We start from the raw sequence: 20031 nt of genomic DNA, 5'->3' as shown, positions 1-20031 counted from the left end.
TTCCAAACAGCACCCAAAAGAGCATTCTGTTTCCATCCTCATCTCTATCTCAACTACTTAGTCTCAGTTGATACTCAGTGAAGGTATTATCCCAACATTTGCATCTTAAAAGAGGATGATAATCATGAATAAACTAATTTGAGAATTTAATCCTCAAGATTAAATTGGAGGTGGAGGATGAGGTTAGATTCAGGGGAGGGAGGAAAAGACCGTTAGGGGCAAGCAAGAGCTTGCTCAATAGATCTCAGTTCAAAACCGCACCGTTGGACTTGCAGGGCTTGCTCTGAGATCCTCCTTGTTCCTATGACCAGAAGAGCCCCTGCCCGCAAACCTCAGAGGCCTTTCTAGTTATCATAGTAGTGGCTGGGAGAGAGTCAGGGTCCAGTCTGACTAGCCCACCCAAGCTGACTGCCAAGAACCACCTTCCTGTCATTTAGCATTGCACTGTCCAACATGGCAGCCACATGTGGCCACTGCACCTGGAGTGTCACTAACCTGAATTGAAATGCACTGTATTTTTAAAATATGCATTGGATTTCAAAGCTGTAGTAAGCAAGAAAAGAACGTGAAATCTCATCAACAATTTCTCTATTGAATATATGTTGAAATGATAATATATTGGATGTATTAGGTAAAAATGTATATTATTAAAATTAATTTCACTTGTTTTACATTTTTAAAATGTGGCTACTAGAAAATTTAAAGTCACATATAGAGGCCTATATTTGTGGCTTGCATTATATTTCTGTTAGACAGTGTTGGCTTAGAAAATGGTGGCTCTTTTAAGATTAAAGAAAATCTTGGTTAGAAAGAAGAGAGATACAAGACCTGAAAGTGTGCTTGCACAGAAGATGTGCCCCAAAATAGGCAGCCTTCAATGAAAAAGACTCAAATGTTGGTTAGGAAAAACCCATGAAACCCAAAGACAAAAGCACCCACTGTCGGTTGTTTCACTAGGACATAGGTACCGTTCTAAGGACTTCCTGTGTATTCATTCACTTTACCATAACTGCGCTGTGAAGTTATACCTATTATACAGATGAGGAAACTGAAGCATAGAACATTATAAAAGCAGGTGGGATTTGACCTTTGATAATCTGACTTCAGACCCTGATTCTTACCAGGTCTGTGACCCCTCACATAAGCTCTCCTGTCTGGATGAACTTCCCTGGGTATGCTTTTCATTTGTTAGTCCCGTTTCCCCAACAAGCACATCCCACTTCCCCTCTAGAACTAAAAATTAAACACTCCTGTCTGTCGTGGGTAGGAAAAGCTCTCTCCTAGAATCATAGTACCCTAAATCCTGGGCAACACCAAGTATCTGACAATATGGTGCTCTCAAATAACCTCCTTTTAGCAACTCAGATTGTGAGAACACATTTTTGCATTTCTGGCCCCTACCTAAAGGCTAGGAAACTTTGCCAAATTTTCTCTCTTTTTTTTATTTTGTCAAAGACCGTTTTTTCCACCTTTTGCATAACACTTCCCAAACGTTCCCAAACTGACAGTTGGCTGCTTGCGGGTGTTCTGAAGCTCGGCTAAGGAAACACTCTCAAGGTGCAGGCAAGACCCGCCCTCGGAGCACAGTTCCCTCCAAGGGAAGGCGGTTAAATGCTGGTGAGAGGAAGCCTTTTGCCTCTTTCACCTCACTTTTTTTCCTGACCAAAGACCATGCTCTTTCCTTTCTTTTCCTCAGAAACCACAGAAGTTAGATGGTTTTACTTTTGATTTTAAAAAGTCTCAATAATGAGACTAATTAACTTATTCACCCTGGGAAGATGACGCAATTGCCATCTTATTTGTAACATTATTATCATTATTTTTGTTATTTCTATTATTACTAGTATTGTTATTACTCAGGGGGCTGGCGGGCAGGAGACCAGGGAGCACCCAGATGTTGGCTATCTTCTTTTACAGACAAGGCCACTGAGGCCGCTGAGGCCCAGGGAGTATAGGGCCTACACAAGACCAGGTCCTAGTTTGAAAGAGCCTGGATCAGAGCTGATTTCCGTTGGCCCAGAGGTTTGGGGAGAGGCTGGTCCCCAGGGTCTGGTAAATCGCCCCACCTAGCACGGCAGCCACACAATGCAATTAGCAAAGGCAGGCCAGCCCTCCTTCCTCCCTCCCCCTTGGCCCCTTCTCAGACTCCTTATCTTTTGGGTGGCCCCTTCCTGATGTTTGTGTTGGATCTTGTTTCTCTGAGGCTTTAGCGATTCCTGCTGCCTGAAACTCTATATTCCCACATGGCTAAATCCATCACCTATTTCAAGTCTTGACGCAAATATGTCCTTCTTAAGGAGGCCACAATCCTCTTTTAATACTGCAGTCTCCCCTCACACACCCTGCACGCCAGCCCCCTTTCTTTCTTTTCTTTTCTCTATAGCATTTATCAACTCATTGTCTGCCTTCCCCACTAGAACGGAAACTCTTTGAGGAAGAAAAGGGATCTTTTGTTCACTAATGTACCTGAAGTGCTCAGAAGAATCCCTGGCCACAATAGATGCTCAGTCAATACTGGTTAGAATGGAAATTGTTCAAAGCTCTTCTCCACACTCACCAGCTCAGATTCTAAGAACCTTGGGGCAAGGACTGTCCCTGCCATAGGCCCATGCAGTGCCCTGCACATTGGCAGGCAGGCCCTCAGGTTCAAGTAAACTCCAATCTGCACAAACGTCAGGAGCGGGGGTCTTAGGGATCATATGTTTTCCTACTTCTTTATACTTTTATGTCATTTCTAAATGTTCTGGAATATGAAAACAACAAATTAAGCTAAAATAAAACTCTGAGCAGGGGCAGAGGAGCCCAGTGTGGCTTGTGTCGACATTAGAAACCTCAAACCTATAGAGAATTTTTATGGTTTATTTGAGCCAAACTGATGACAATTGCCAGCAAGCAAATCTCAATGCTCCGGAGAATGGACATTTTCTAGTTTATTTTGTACATTAGAATCAAAAGAGGAGATGTAAGGAGGGTTATATGAAATCCATTGGTAGTAGGTTAAAGGGGCAGGAGAAAGCAAAGCAAGGAAATTTCTGGAATTAGCTAAAAAGTAAAACAGAAAGACACATACTTCCTTTACATTGGTGGGTACAGGATAGTATACATTTACAGCACATAGAAATGGTATGTGGGGAACAAGATAACAACGAGGGGTTCTGTAGTCTGGTGCTCTGATGAGGTGGAGGGGGGTGCCCTGAGGTGTCTGGAAAAGATTACTCTGACATTTCAAAGGTATGTTATCTTAGATGCAAAAAGACAATAGACAGGTTCCCTTATGGTAAAGATTGACCTTTGTTAAAGAAGCTACAGGCCTAGGATGTGACTACTGCCATGACCCGCTTTTAGTGAGGAATTTTTATGTTCAGACCATTCTATGTGGTAACTTTGGTCTCTCAGTTTGTAAGGCCCACCATGCAGGCCTCCCCTGAGCTTATTAGGTTTAGTATGTGGCTCCTTCTTCGTCCATACTTGCTTTAGACCCTGTGTACACACTAGGTGTAAGTCATTGTCCAGAGCATAACCGATGGAAGGAGAGAGCCTGGAAAACTGCAAATACTTTTCTCAGAGTCACTGACAGGAAACCAGTATAGTGGAAAGAGGCCAGGTCTGTCTTGCTTCAGAGAAGAACTGGCTCAGAGAGATTTTGAGACATCTTAAGACTCTTTTCAAGCTGGTGAAAGAATGTACAGATTGGCAGAGTTCCATCTCTCCAGGTGACAGAGCAAGAGAAAATATGTCTATTTCTGAGTATAGGAGAGTTCAGTGAGATTTAGAAAGAATGCCTTCCTTCAAAAGAAACGAAACTCCAGCAGAATATAACCAGGGGGAATTTGAGCCGTCCAACTCTGGAGTAAAATATCTTTTGATTAAGAAAGAGTAAACAAATAAAGCTCTGACATTCATAGGACAAAGACAATGCTCCATTTCCGAATTCCTATGGATTCTAAACATAAGGGTCATGTGGTGGCAAAAAAATGGAGTGGCTGGGAGCTGGGGCTTAGACTGAGACTGCTTGGGTTCAAACCTACTACTTCCTAGCTATGGCATCAGACCTGATGTTTAATCACTTGTACCTTGGTTTTTCTATCTTTTAAATGGGGTGATAATCACCCCAATCTCCTAGGAACTCTTAGGATCAAACAAGCACATCTGTGTGAAGACCCAGCACATGGCAATAAAGAACAAAGCCAGGCACCCAGTCAGGGCCCAGTAAGTAGGCACCCTTACCATTCAGGTGTGGTAATGTTAGAAGTCCTTAAAGGTGTATGTCATTTCCCAGAGGTGGAGAGATGGAACAAGGACCAAAGGGTAATCCTAGCTGAGACAAAAGGAGACACACTAGACACACTAGATCTGAGACACTAGACACTGCAAGGAGACACACTAGATCTGAGAATTGAAGGATGCACGGCTTGGGGGAAGGTGGTGGTGAGAGGGTGGACATTTGGGAAGTGAGGAAGGAAAAACAACTGGAGCAAAATATTTCCTGAAAAATCTTAAACCTGTTTTCTTTGATCTTGGGGGAGGAGGGGTCTACTACGTGCGAGTCAGGATGTGAGGTTGGCTTAACCATCCCCAGCTCACAGGTGAGAATGGAGGCTCAAGGCTGGCTGATAAAGGGGAGGTAGCCAGGATGGACCCTGGTTTCTGTTCATCTCTGCCCATGAGGCCAGGGATAATTATAATAATTGCTCACATGTATAATATAAGCAGGCAGTACGCTAAGTACTTGCCAGATATTAAAACATTTAATGCTTTCACAGTCCACTGAGGATTGTACTGTTGAGGAAGCTGAGGACAGAATTTGATCAGCTGAAGCCAAGTTCCAGGGCCAAGCCCTGTCCTGTAGGACAGAGAGGACCAAGCCCTGTCCTGTAGAACAGAGAGGACCTCTCCAATCCAGGGCAGGATTCCAGAACTCAGGCTGAAATGGGCTCCCATAGGGCTGATCCTACAGGGAAAACATTCACACTCAGGTACTGGCAATTCTGTCACCGTGCAGTGGCCAGAGTCAGCTTGTTATAATATAAATCAGATCATCTCACATCCCTCCAGAACCTCCAAAGGCAGAGCCATGTAGCCAAGCACAATTTCTCCCTAGCATAAATTTTGACTTAAGACCCCTTAATCCTGGCCTCAAAATCTTGGGAGGAGCTTCTCTGACAGGATCCATCAGCAGCGTCTTCTATTGTGCGGGCGTGTGTGAAACAGGGATAGGGAAAACCCCACAGTGCACATGTAAGGCAAGACCCCACAGAGATCCAAGTCTCAGGGATAACAAGCTTTAGAGACACCTGATCTCTTGTTTTAGTCCCCCAAAGAGGACAATTATTACCTTGGGGAGCCACAAAGGAAGAGGTTAGGGTCTCTGCTGACTGCCCTTTGCAGGCAGGAGGAGACAGGAGGCCAGGCTGCTTCCTGCGTGGGTCCTCTGGATGTACGAGGGCAGTACCTGAGTCACCAGTCTGATCACCAGCGTCGTCGTATGTGCCTGGCACACAGCAGGCTCTAGTACATTTCTGTGGACCAGACACAGCTGGACCCAACACTTACACAGCATGGAGGTTGAGAGCACAGCTCAGTGGAGCTGCCTGTGTTCCTATCCCTACGCTGACGTCTGCTAGCTGATGCCTTGGGGAGCCTTTAACCTTCTTGTATTCTACTTCCTACACTTGATAAAATGGTTATTCTGTCTCCTTCATGAGAATGTTATTAAGTGAATTGAAACAGGAAGCCCTCTAGTAGTAAGTACTCAATGGTCGTTAGCTATTAAATAGCATTACTATATTTAGCTGCATGATACTGGTCAAATCACATCTCTGAGCCTTGGTGTTTGTTCCTCTAAAGGAGGGATATTATCTACCTCACGGAGTTGTCAGAAAGATTGAAAGAGAATATCACGTGTAGAGGGCTTAGTGCACTGCTTGGAAAATAAAGAGTAAGAAGTCAAACATTCACTATGTTATATGCCATACTTTCAGGGTCTTGCTAGGTGAGTGACTAACTGGCTGGATATATTAATTAATATTAGTACTCCAGGTAGAGGCTCTAGAAAAGATAAAATTGCTCTGGGCCTCCCTTGCTAGGGACACATCATTTCTATCTCCCAGATATAATATCCCACTACTTAATTCAATGGTTAATCTCCCCCAGAGTTGAGTCACCTGTGGTTCTTTTTTCTGTTGGAGAAATGGTCCAGAGAGGCTCCCTCTCCAGATCTGGGCCTGAGCAGGGGCCTTTGAAACCCTACACTTCAGGAGGAACTAGCAGTGGTATTTCAGACACAGGGTGTTAGAGAAGGAATAGAGTGAGGCAGGACCTTTACCAGTTAGCAAATGCCGAACCAAACCAAAAACACCCCACTTGCTCCTTGGCCACAAGCCAAGTCCTTCCATATGCTGATATAAAGGCCCTGGCAGAGTCATGGAACCATGCACCAGGACCCCAAGAAGAGAGAGAGGTCAGTGAATGCCCGGCCTCCCACCTCGACAGAGGCCCACACTTGGAACAAGAGAGAGGTCGACCTGCAGTTATGGATTCTGAGTCCCAAAGGCGGTGTCAGTTAGGCCACCACTTCTCCCTGAGTGCAGCCCTTTATCACCCTCACTGGGTTCTGAACCCAGAAAGGTACCCATGTGGACAAAGGGTTTTTCCCTCTTCTTTTTGTGATTTTATTCAAACAAGAAAAAGCTTGTTTGAGGGGGAAATAAATAAATAAATAAACAAGCAAACAAACAAATAAATAATTTGGTTACGCATTTACTAAACAACTTTAATTGGAAAGAACTCACTTATATACAATCAAGACAAGAGGTCACAGTACTTAAACTTTTCCTTTGGCTGGTGGTTTGTGAATCAGATGTGATTCTTTTCCCAAGTTCTCCTCCAATCAAAACCCCTTGGGGAATCTTCAAAAAAGACCTAACCTTTGGCATAAACTGCCCATTGAGCCACTAGTTCAGCAAGTATTTCTCAAGCACTTACTATATGCTAGGGGTGGGGTCAGGGGGGTGAGGCAGGAACAAAATGGACTCTGTCCATGAGGAGCTCTGTCTAGCCAGGACAAGCAAAGGACTTCGGCCACCCAAGTCCTGGTTACGTCTATTACAGAATACCGCTGCAGAGGTTTGGTTGTTACCTTACATTGATGATATGAGAGTTAAAATTTAAGAAAAACCTTGAACAGTCACTACCCATAATCTCACTGCCTTAGCACAATGATTTCCATTTGCCTTTGCTTCTGGTCCACCGTAACCTAATTACTGGATAATATTTTCCCACCACTTATCTTTTTATATATTCCCACCTAGTCTTCATAATTCGCTTTTCCAAAAGGCTACATGCTATTCTACCCTGGTTCCTGTGCCAGAATTACAAACAAATCCCCTATTTTTGGAGTTTCACCTGGTTTTTTTGGAGTTGTGAAAACCAGCGCAGTGTTTCCTGACCTAACGATGGCTGTGGAGCACCTACTCCATCCAGGTCCTGTGCTAAGAGCACCAGGGGCCCAGGGGGCTACGGGCTAACCTCAGTTCTCACAGAGATCAAGGTTCCATTGGCCCTTAAAGTCCCAAGGCATACTAGCAAACCATTTCAGGAAAATGAAAGGACACCTTGGAAGACAAAAAGTGAATCACACTAAAAACCCCCGGCAAAAGGGACTCAGGTCTGAGGGGCCCAGAAGAATTCTACATTTTCAGAATGACTGAAGTGAAGTGTCAGAGGAAGTCCCAGCTCCAACTTTCAGTCACCAACAAAGCTGAAACTGCCTCCACACAAAGTTGTATTTCTAAATGGCAATTCGTCTGATTTCATTGGCGACTAAAGGAAAACCCCCTTTATTTCGGAATGTACTCCCTAACCCTATTTACCAGCCAGGAAATCCCAAACTTCCCTCAGAGTTCCTAAAGAAAGTACCACCAAGCTCTCCTCACAGTAGGGGAACCTCCAAGTCAGTAGGTCCCAGGTCCTGACACACTCTCCACCTGTCAGCCTTCCCAGTCTTGGGTCCAGCTCTGTCTTTCTCAGATTGTTCCCAGACCTTCAGTCTGGGTATTTCTGGGCCAATGTGACTGAAGTCTAAAATTCAAGGATCTGCTTGGTGATTTTTTTTTTTTAATGGACCTTCTTGTGTCTCAAACCAAACCAGCCCCCAGGAGAATCACTAGTCTATGCCCAGAAAAGCTGGAAAGTTTGGACTTCTAGCCACTCACCTCTCTCTGGCTCTTGTCCCTGTCCGAGCTGTACTCCCGAGGACCAGGGCTGAGCAGGAGGTTGGGTTTCTTGACACCTGGCAAAGTCAGACAGGGAAAGCTTGAATCTTCTACATACAATAGGACCATCTTCAGGTCAGCTGACAGCCTGGTCCAACAGAGGCTGCTTGTCACACACGTGCAGCCAGCTAGGAGATCATTCCAGAGGGGCAGGGCAGTCAGGCATGAGGCAATGAGAATCCAAGGTCCTCAGTCCTTTTTGGGAGAGGGTTAACTTCTTATATTTGTGAGTAGGTAAAAAGAGCACTGGAATGAAATGGAGGAAATGGTGTCATTTCTCAATCCATTGATCTATTTATTCATTCCTCATTCATTCACTCACTCACTCAATCATTCAATAGATAGTTTGGGGGCATCTGCTATGAACCTGGCACTGCTATTTTCTAGGAGAATGGTAACATGACACCTCAAGGAGTTCAGTTATAATTTTCTCAAAAGAGTCCATGACCCTTAAAGTGTTCTTAGCATCTAAGGCCATTGTAGAAACCCCTTAAGATATTGGTGAACCTTTTCTCAGAAAAAGAACTGTAACCATAAGATTATTCACATAATTCTAAGGGTTTTAATGAAGCCCCCAGAGTTAGAACTCCCAATCTGATGACTGCTACCTAGGACCTTCCCCCAATTCTCCTGGACATATTGTTTCCCCACTGTAGGCCTCAGTTTCCCCACCTGTAACACGAATTCTTGAGACTCCCTTGGCCAGATGGTCCCTGATACACTCTCAGATCTCAGAGATCAGTAATTTCAGAAGCTTCCCTCATCCCCAGTTTTTAGAGAGCTGGCCAGCTGAAATGAGATTAGGAGAAGGAAAGCAGATAGGACCTTGGAAGGGTTTTTTTTTTGTATTTGTTCAGTCCTTAATTATCTTATTTAACTTCACAATAACACTTAGATTTAAGTAAGGCAGAATTATATTCATTTACAGAGGAAATTCAATCTCAAAGAAGTTACACAATCCACCCAGGATGTCACAGGTAGTTATAGGACAGAGGGTGGAGGTCACAAAGCATTCTCCTTCCTAGAGACAGAGGTAAAGAATGCTGGGTCCCAGCCAAAGGTACAACCGTTCATCCCCTAGAGCAAAGGTTGTCTGGATAGTGCAGTGATAAACCCCTCTGGAAAGCTTACAGGCTGTGCTGACACCCAAAAGCTACCTCTTCAATCCGAGGAATACCCCAGGAGATGAAGGTCATCAAATTCCTCTGCATTCAACAGATAATTTTTAAGGAAGACTCCAGGAATGGCAGGTAAACAAGCCAGAGGAAGTGTCTGACCTCACGGGCTTCCTTTCTGAGGGAGCAGACAGACCACTCACATATAAAACATGCAAGATCATTTTAGGTAGTCATAAAGCAAGAAAATAAAACTAGTAATGGAATAATCAGAGGCGGGGGCTACTTTACACAGGGTTCACAGAAGAGGTGAAGTTTGAGATCAGAATGACAAGAACTAGCCAGCCAGGAAGATAGGGGAAAGTCTTTCCAGGCAGAGAGAACCACAAGGGAAGAGGTCCTGAGGTGGGAACGAGCTTGGCAAAGCACTGGGGGGTGGGGGGAGCCTTTGGGGTCTGAGAGGCAGGGGGCTTACACCATGTGGAACCTTGTAGGCTAGAAGGAATTAGAAGCCACTGGAAGGTTTTGCAGAGAGGAAAGAACAGAGACTTTAAGATCTTAGGGGGTCCCCCCTCCCCTTACCTCTTTGACCTCATTGCTTCCCTCCCTCCCCCCAGCCACAATGACATCCTTGCTTTTCTACAAACAGGACCACTCCAGGCCACTCTTCCCTTGAACCCTTTGTACTGGCTGTTCCTTCTGCCTAGAACACTTTTCCCTCAGATATCAGCATGGCTTGCCCCCTCACTTGTCAATCTTTGCTCAAATGATACCCTCTCAATGATGTCTTCCTCACCTCCAAATTTAAAATTGCAACTCCTCAGCACAAAACTCACTACCTCCCTCCTCTGCTTTATCTCCAGAGTACTTACCATTTTCTAATATATCAAGCAATTTGCATATTCATTTGTTTGCTGTCTGGAATGTCAGCTCCCTGAGGGCAGGGATTTCTGTGTGTTTTGTTCGCTGCTGATCCCCAATACCTGGAACAGTGCACTTCCCTAACAGGTGTTCAGTAAATATTTCTGGAATGAATGAAGCACTTAAGAGGCAACTGCAGTAGTTCAGACACAAGATAATGGTGGCTTGTAAAAGGATGGTGGCAGAGAAGATGGAGGCGAAGGGCAGAGAGAATTCTGGAAAATTAAGCTGGGTTAATCTAGAGCTGGCTTGTCCCAAGCCCACATTCTCTCTTCACTATCTCCCACATATTAAGCCTCCGGATCCACAAACACTAGAATCCCAGTCTCATGCCTGCACTTTTCCTCCCCCTTCTTGACTTTCTAAATTTAGCACCATCACCTGAACTAGAGTGGAGGCTAAAAATAAAAAATAAAAAAAGACCCTCATTTTTGAGACTCTGCCCAGATCCCCAAATTCCCTACAAAATATGAATAAGTTGCCAACCTAAATTTAGGCAGAACTTTTGTATTGTTTTCACTTGCATTCTGTTTTTTTTTTTTTTTTTTGAGATATAATTCACATGCCATCATATTCACCCTTTTAAAGTGTACAATTCAGTGGTTTTTTAGTCTATTCATAACCATCATCACTAGTGTCTAATGCCAGAATATTTGCGTCACTCCAAAGAGAAACCCTGTACCCATTAGTTGTCACTACTGCCAGGGCTCAGGGCAGCCTGTCCAAAGGTAACCCACAGTGGCATATTGATTATCTAGAATTAAAAGCACTTGAGAAGCAGCAGGGGCGGAGGAGCTCTCTGACTCTCCTCTGCCTCCCTAAATGCAGGAAATAACTCTCCATCTGGTAGGTGCCCTCCTGAGGCGAAAAAGCCTGTATAAACAAACCTTGTAATCCCTTTACTAACTTACTACCCAAGCCCAAACCTTGCTTCATCCCTTTCTAATGAGTACCAACTTTCTTTGTCCTGTCCAATCCTCACAAGTTTATTGTTCCTTTGCATAAAAAAGTATAAAAAGGTGCCCAGTTGGATCATTTTTTTGAGCCTCATCTTATGATTGGAATATCATATTGTAATTATCCTGTAATCACGTAATAAATTGGTTTTTTTTTCTCCTGTTAACCTAGTCTTGTGTCAAGTTTATTATTTTAAAATTAGTCCAGCTGTAAGAACTAAAGAAGGGCAGAGGAAGGGAATTCACCCCCTTCCCAACACTGCCTATTCTCCCCTCCATCCAGCCTCTGGCAACAACTAATCTACTTTCTGCCTCTAGGGACTTGTCTATTCTGGATATGTCATGTAAATGGGACATGGGACAATATGTAATCTTTGTGACTGGCTTCTTCACTTAGCATAATGTTTTTGAGGTTTACTCATGTTGTAGCATGTATCAATACTTTATTCCTTTTGGTGCCCAATGATATTCCATTGCATGGGTATACCTCATTGTCATTCAGGGACTCATGCGGAGTCTCTGGTCCTGCTCCCCACATAAGAACGAAGGATACGGTGAGGCCAAAAAGGAACACCCATGGAGCCATAGATAGGGGAGTCATACCACCATATTCTTGCTGGCACCTGGGTTGGAGACACAGGAAGCAGGAGCCACACTGCTCATGTTGTGTCCGCAACCTGCCGTCCACTTCTCTCTGCTAACCAACCTCACCTGCTAGCTGCAATCCACTGTTGCTAGCTCAGCCACCATCTTCTTGCTAGCCCCCATTTGCTGCTAGCGTAGCCACAGCAGTTATATTAGTGGCTAATGGCTCACTGGTTACAGCTGACGGCCAACTAGCCACAGCTGATGGCCATCCAATCACAGTTGATGGCCATTTACTACCTGAGTGAGCAACTTTCCACGTGAGGACGAGAGCCTGGAAACTACTCCTGGCTCTGTCCCCACACTCATTTTGTTTATCCATTTATCCGTTGATAGACATTTGAGTTGTTTCCATTTTTTGGTTATTATGGTAATGCTGCTATGAACATTCATGTACAAGTCTTTTTTGTGGACATATACTGTATTTTCAATTCTCTGGGATATATATATACCCAGGAGTAAAATGCTGGGTCATATAGTAACTCTATGTTGAACTTTGTGAGGAATTGCAAAACTGTTTTCTAAAATTTCACCTCTCTTATCATCCTCATTTTGCTGATGAGGAAACTGAGGTGAGGAGGAAGTGAGGTGATTTCCCAGCTATTGAATGGAGGACCTGGGGGACGGATGGGATGGGGCTTTCTCATGAAAAGGAATCCTCTGCTTTCCTCCAATGCGGTTTATCCATTTAAAAACCTGCTCAATGCCTTCGATGTGCCAGTCACAAATCTTCGTACTGGAATTACCTCTGAGAGTAAGACAGACATAAGCCTTGTCCTCTCAGAGACATACTTGTAGTCTAGTGGAAAAACAGACAGTAAGCAAATAATAACAATTTTGATAAGTGTAATGACAGTCTATGAGAGGGTATAGCTTAGCCTAGCCTGTCCTTTGTGTAGTAAGTAAGAGCTAGGGCTTGGAGCCAGCCTACCTAGGTTCAAATCCCTGCTCCCATGTACTAGCTGGGAGATCAGCTGGACAAGCTCCCTAAGCCCCTAAATCTCTGTTCCTCCTGTGGAAAACAGGCAGAAGGATAGTACCTAATCTGAAGGATGTAAGGTGGATTCAATGCATCAAAACCTGTGAAGCTCTTAAAACCTCACACTGGTAAACCCCAAATACCTTCTGGCTATTGAGGTAGCTGTTACTGTGTCTACACCTTACCCATCATTCAGGGGTGTGAATCCTCCTCCCTCCAACTTGCACTGTTTCCCACTGCATTCTCGCCCCATTGCCCCCTCCCCCACAGCTCTGGCCAAAATTAACCAGAACCCTCCCTGTGCTCTGTTCCTGCAGTTCTGCTCATTGGGCCTGATGCTCCAGATAGAATCCCTGAATGCCAAGCTCCTCGTACAGAGAAGGAAATGATTTTTATCTATTCATCTTTTCTCTTTAGCTAAATTGTAAGTTCCTTGAAGCCGGACTTTCTCACTCCTGTACTGCTAAAAAAATTTGGCGAGAAAAACAAGTGGAGACAAAGTCACAGAGTGGGTGGTAGAGCCGTAGAAGCACAAGCTCTGGAACCAGACAGACGTGGCTCTTAAGCCCGGCTCTGCCACCTAGAGCTGCCTGACTCCTCTGAGCCTCTTTTCTTATCTGTGATATGCAGGGAGGGGCAGCTGCCTCTCAGAGCGATGGTGGGATCTGCCTTGAACTGCAGAAGTCCCTTGCTCGTGCATGGTAGTCACCGATAGCCCATGGCTGCCACCGAGCCTCATCATGGCAGTGCTGCAGAGAAGCCAGAGCGCTGCCTGGGCAGCACGCCCAGCAGAGGCAGCCAAGTACAGGAAGTACACAAGGTCAAGAGGAAAAACGAGCTCTCGAAGATCTCCTCTGATCACTATTGTGCACATTGGGTCAAATGGAACAGAATTTGCTGTTTGGGCTTTGTTCTTCTCCTAACCTCATAGATGCTTCCTTTGCTATTTTTGTTAAATGCAAACAGGAACAGAAAATATTCATTTAACTGTAGTCAGTGAGTTATTAAGAAATACATATGAGCAGAGATTGTGTAATTCCCAAACTGCTGTGCTTCTCATCAGCCCACTAGTCCAAGAAATACTATGACTCCTAAACTACACTCTGTCCCTAAATTTCCTGGATTGGCTTTAACATCTACTCAAGAGTAATGACAGAGGTTATTTAAAAATGCCTCATACGCATTCATGCCCTGCAAAGGTGATCACACATTATCAGCGTATGTCCCATGTTTAATCTTCAGAAGTTCTCAAGGAATCATAACACGTCTTTCTTTGAAAGCCATCTTTTCTTCAAGTGTGCTTCATGAAGAATGGGCTGCTTTATTTCAAAAACAGTCACAGAATTTTTCTATTGCAGTGAGCAAGAATCCAAAATTAAAAGTCATATACATATAATACGTGTTAAATGGCTTTCCAATTTTTTTCTGCTGCAATTCTGAGAGGCAGAAGCTAGGTGGGGAGGATTATTGTGCCTGAAAGTCTCATCATGGGACCTGAGCTTCCTGGGTGTGTTGCAAAGAGGCCACGGGAGCTCCTGCTTTGTGTCCATTTTATATTCAGAGATGCTTATAACCCAGAAGAATTTTGCATAGAAGGAGCCCCCCCAAATATAATTCTAGACTCAGAAAAATCTGACTCATTTTGGCAGGGTTGGAGCTGAAATTTATCTTTACTTAGCAAACTCCTGAGATGGGGAGAATGAATTGTGCAAACAATATCAGGGGTTGGGGGTAAGGGGGTTCTTAATGATTTAAGAAAACTTAAGGGAATACACTCTTCTAAGACCCCAGTTTAGTCAAGTGACCTGCTAATTATAAACCATTCTTATCTAGATTCCCTTTTTCAAATATTCTCTAAGACAGACTCTTCACTGATTATTCTGTATTTTGTCCCAAGTTGGTCAAATTTGACTGTGAAATCAAAAATAGTTTGAAGTCAGGAAAAGGGAGTTGGCTTCCCCTTTGGTGATGGCTAACATTGGGCAATACAAAAGAAAAGGAGAGAGAAAACAGAAGAGGAATGAGCTGATCCATGCGGAACTGATACTAAACAGACACCAGTCAGACCTTGGAAAGAACACTGGGGACAGAACTCGAATCCACGTACTCCTGTGGATACCACCGAGCCCTGCTCATACCCCAGGGCTTTGCTTCAGACCCTTCAGAGTGACAAATTTTCTGAATCAATAACCAGGACACACAACTGAGGGGAAATAGCATATCTGAAATGAACACTGAGTCAGAAAATCCAGGCTTCTGGGCATAGCTCTCTCGAACCCCAGCCTCAGAAACCTGCAGCCTAAATCACTCTTGAGCCCTTGGGGAGGGATTCAGATGTCTAGAGGCATATTCCCCACTGTTTCCTCCTTGTTTGTAGGTAGAATTAGTTGGAAGAGTGTGGGTGATCCTCTAGTTTTTTTTAGGAGGGTCCTTTTGTCACCAGCAGTCCCTCCACTATTGCCAAGAGGTGTTTAGAGGAGAGGAGTCTGTTCTGGGTTGCTCAGCTCATGCTGAGAAGACACCATTTCCAGGCAGCCCAGCATGAAAGTCTTTGGTCCACTTTCAGATTTCAGCATGGTGGACACGGTGGGGTCAGTGTAGTTTGGTTCTTGTTAAAAATCTTGAAAACTTTCTCTGTTTTAAGAGAGGGTCTTAGATACAGAAGAAGCTAGAAGGCTTTTTGTAACTACCCCAGGTTATGCCTCAGGGAGGAAACCTGTTGGTCTTTTGCTGTGGAACCAAGAATTCAAAGAGAGAGTGACGAGGAGGGAGAACTAGAAGCCTCGGCCACCTTGGGTCCATGTGGCGTCCTTTGTTTATTTCTACCAATTAGTTTGCCCAGTGGTGTGAGCCAGAGTGTGGCTACCCTTCCTCCCGTTCCTCCTTTCCAGTGAAGACAGTGAAGGGTGGGGAAAGGGCGGCAGACTAAGCCAGCTGGGACCTGAGGTCCTGGCCCTGCTGCTAGCAGCTGCGCAACGAATCATGGGGGATTCATTCCACATTCCTGCTCTATTTCTTTCTCCTCCTAACATGGGGTTTGCACCCTTTGGTTGAGAACTTTTGAAATGAGGTACAGTATTTAAACGATACACATGAATTCTCCTGGGGAGAAGGGTCTATGGCTTTCACTAGGATCTAAAAGAGTACCCCAACCCCAGGAGGATAAAAGGTCCTGTCTGAGGGCCCTGTTCTCTGACTCTGGAAAGCATGACAGTTATTTCCTGGGCTTTCCATTTGACAGGGTTTTATTCCCTCTGTGACCCAGTGATCCCTCTCCAGGACTCCTGCTACCTACAACTACAATTCTTGTATATAACAACGCCTTGTTTTTGGCTCTTGAGTCAAGAGGTGAAGTTCACCATGGTGACACTGCCATGTGTCACCACCTGGTCACCAGTGTGCATGCCTTCCACAGTGCGTATGTTCACAGGGGTGGAGGTAGGGAATGGACCCAAGGACACTGTTGGGAGCTGGGCAGCTAACACTCCAGCCTCTTCTCCATCTAAGACCTTCCTCCTCAAGCAGAGACATGGTTCTGGATTTCAACAAGAACCAAACCATGGTGACCCAGACTGTTTGCTCTTGCTGACATCTGAAAGGAAAATAGGCCAAAGGCTTTTGCATCTAGGCTGCCTGGAAATGATGTCTCATCATGAGCTGAGCAGCCCAGGAAGTGAGCCCAGACTCCAATTCCCTGTGCCTCTGCTTTTCAGCTCCGCTAAACAGCCGTGGGCCCGCTGAGCAACCCACCAACAGCCCAGGAATAGGTGTGAGAGTGTGGAAGCGTCATTTATAGTTAACCCATTTGTTTCTGATTTGCTCTAAGACCTATACCTTTCCCAGCTCCAAACTTTTATTTGGTTTTAATCTCTTCCTACTCTGAGTTTTTACTCTGATTCCCTGGACAGGCTACGAGCTCCCTAAGTGGGGGGACTATGTCTAGGTCAGGCTTGGATGCCCCTGTGTCCACCGCATTGAAGAAGGGCTCTAAAGGAGTATCGCTGGGAATCCATGGGTCTCCGTTTTATTTCCTCCACCTGATGTACTAATAATAGAGGCAGGACAAAGTGGTGAAAAGGCAGCAATAAGCCAACATTGGCATGCTGGCAACCAGCCCAGGCTCGGGGAACTGTCGCTCTCCTCCAGTCCAAATTCGTTTCCTCACTGTCTGGGTTGCCCCCTCCCCAGGTGGCTGACAGGGAAGAAAGGAAAGCCCCAACTGGGTACCCACAGGAGGGCTGACCCTACACTGCCAATGGGGGGCAAAGGGGCACTTTTACTAAGAGATTGGAAACAGGGTGAGAGAGCTGGTGGTGCCCACCCCAAGAGGGAGATCAGGCAGCCCTAACAATGAATCATATGACCTTTGCTTGAAGGCCACACAGGACGAGAGAGCAAGCCTCTTCTGAAGGTGAGTCTTTGCTTGGTCAGGGGCCCCTTTGGCCATCTGGGGAAACCTAGGGACCCCTTCTCAGAATACTGTTGTAAAATACATATACGTACATAGAATTTCAACAGAAACAATCATGTGGAATACCAGGAATCAAAATATTTTAGAAATAGTAATATAGTGATATACGTGATCCTTCACGAATGCATTAAATAACAAAATCTAGGAGCAAGTCTAATACCTTTATTTTGAAGTAGGAATGAACTTAAATGATGTCTCAAGATACCCACAACAATCATAAAGTGATATGAAAATATCTGTGATTTCTATGGGTGACAAAGTCACAGGCACTGCTGTGGTTTGACACCCACATTCATAATACAAGGAAATGCTCAATTGCAGTTGGAGGTTAGTGAAAATTAAGGTGTAATCTATTCCCACTCAAGTTCACAGACTCCCTTGAATTTTTTTGTGGAGATGCGGGGTTAAGAATCCTTAACCTCCCACAATACTGGGACAATAGTAGGACTTGTAGGGCAGTGGCTCTCAAACTGGCTACCACAAGTCTCACCTCATATGGTGACACTCAGCCCCACCTCTGACCACCTGAATTGGAATCCCTGAGGATGGGGCTCTGGCATCCAGTGTTGTTTGTTTGTTTTCTAATTTCCCAGGGGATTTGAGATTCTACCATCAAAGCAGAATGAAGAGCCACCAACTAGAGGAACAGAATCAAGGGGAGTTCAAATATGTGGTGATGGAAGGAGAACTGACTCTGGGTGGTGAACACACAATGGAATTTATAGATGATGTAATACAGAATTGTACACCTGAAATCTATGTAATTTCACTAACAATTGTCACCCCAATAAATTTAAAAAAAAAATCAAGGGGAGTGAACTCCACTGTGTTAGAGGCCCAGGCACAAGAGTAAGTCTGAACTCTTCTCCTGAGCCTGGAACCTGGGCACTGCTGCCCTCCCATCAAGCCGTCGCCCACTGGGTGCTGGCCCCAGGCCAGCCTCGTACTGGGCATAGAGAACACCATGGAGGCAGGCCATGCTCGTGCTTCTCCTGGCCTTAGGCTGGTGATGCTTTCTTGGGTTGGGCCCTCCTTCCGAGCTGTCACACCCTGCTCACTTGTACCCACTCTCTCTTCTGAGTCCCACACCATGGACCATCCACAGCCTTTCCCCACCTGCCTTTCCCACAGGTGCCTGCCTTGAAGAACTCCAGGGGCACCACTCACATTGTGTTCTGTGAAAATGGTGCCCCCTGGAGTTGTGCAAGGAGGGGAACTGCCCATCCCCAATGAGAAAGCAAACTCCTTGAGGGCAGCTCTGCATCCAGCTCTGCTCCCCGCTGCTTTTCTGCTTCTGGCACTGGGTCTGGCACACTCTAGAAGTAGTCTCAAGAATTCCTTGCTGTTCTCTGCTTCTCAGTTCCCATGTAAAGAAAGGCACAGAATCTACTTAAGATTCTTCCTCATAACCCATTCACTTGTTTATTCATTTTAATCGCACAAATATTTGAGTACCTACTCAATATTCCAGGCACTGTTCTAGCTGCTCGAGCTATATCAATAAAAAAAGGTACAAATCTTTGCCCTTATGGAGTTTACAGTTTAGCAGGATGGGGTGGGGTTTGGGGATACACTAAGTGATACCTCACGCTTAAAGAAATTATACAGTGTGCTAGGGGGAAATAAACAAAGAGAACAGGCAGTTGGAAGTGACATGCACTCTTTTGAAGTAACACAGTCAGAGGCACTCACTCGGGAAGGTGACATCTGAGTGAAAACTCGAAGGAGGTGAAGGAGCGAGCCAGGTGGAGAGCCTACCCATGTAGGAGGATGGGGCTACTCACCCGCTTCCAGAGGAAAGTAGAAGCCAGCCTCAAACCCTGGAGAGACACAGTAGAAAACTCAGGTCTACCCCCGGGGGTAAAAAGGAAGAAATGGAGGAATGAATTTTAGGACCTTGATCTTGAAGAACAAGTAGCAAAGAAAAGACCAAATTCAGTTCATATTGTCTGGAAAAGTCAATATGACAATGGCATTTGATCCCTCCAGCGAGTAGCAGGGATACCCAGCCTCTACCCCAGCCAAACAATGGGGGAGGTGGGGCTGGAGGAAGTGAAACTCTTGAGCCAGAAGCTTTGGAAGGCCCCTCCACACTGCCACTCCACCCAGGCCCAGCAGCTCGGGACTGGTGGGGCCAGAAGCCCTGCCCCCAGATACTTCTGCCACTCACTGTCACCTCAGTTCAGTTCTCAAATGTTGCTTCAGAGTGGTCTTCCCTGCCCATCTTATCGTATAAAAAATTAGCTCACCACCTCTACCACCCTACCCTGTTCCTCTCTATCCCGTACCCTGCTTTCCACAACCTAACATCATACTATATACCAATGTATTGTTTTTCTCCATCGCTAGAAAGTAAGCTCTATGGGGACAAAGGCTGTGTCATGTTCATCACTGTGTCCCTAGAGTCTAGACCAGTGCCTGGCATGCGTTAAGCACTCTGTTCTGCCCTTTCTTGGGATCAGGAGATGCTGGGGGAACTACCCAAGTGCTCACCAGAGTATTTGAAAACATCTTTCTCACAAAAGGTATTCAACATGTACTGGGTTGAACAGTGCCCCCCCCCCCCCCAAATTCATGTCTACTGGAAACTCAGCATGTGACCTTGCTTGGAAATAGGGTCCTTGCAGACGTAATCAAATTAAAATGAGGTCATTCTGGATGAGGATGGGCC

At 45.2% G+C, this 20031-nt stretch overlaps 1 protein-coding gene across 1 annotated transcript in view; it reads right to left on the bottom strand.

Moving 5' to 3' along the window:
- Window positions 1-19341, bottom strand: part of SRGN (serglycin) — a 41413-nt gene extending 22072 nt beyond the window's left edge. Inside the window, exons 1-2 of the mRNA XM_019731913.3 lie at window positions 19145-19341; window positions 8214-8519 (exon numbers count right to left, since the gene is read on the bottom strand). The gene's annotated coding sequence lies outside the window, so the exon portion shown is untranslated. The remainder of the gene's footprint in view (window positions 1-8213; window positions 8520-19144) is intronic.
- Window positions 19342-20031: the final 690 nt, after the last annotated feature.

This window comes from Rhinolophus sinicus, chromosome 15 (assembly GCF_057876585.1).
Source record: "Rhinolophus sinicus isolate RSI-liver-muscle chromosome 15, RSI-T2T, whole genome shotgun sequence".
Taxonomy (NCBI): domain Eukaryota; kingdom Metazoa; phylum Chordata; class Mammalia; order Chiroptera; family Rhinolophidae; genus Rhinolophus; species Rhinolophus sinicus.
The sequence above is the reverse complement of the archived record's forward strand: the minus strand, read 5'-3'. Positions and strand labels throughout refer to the sequence as shown.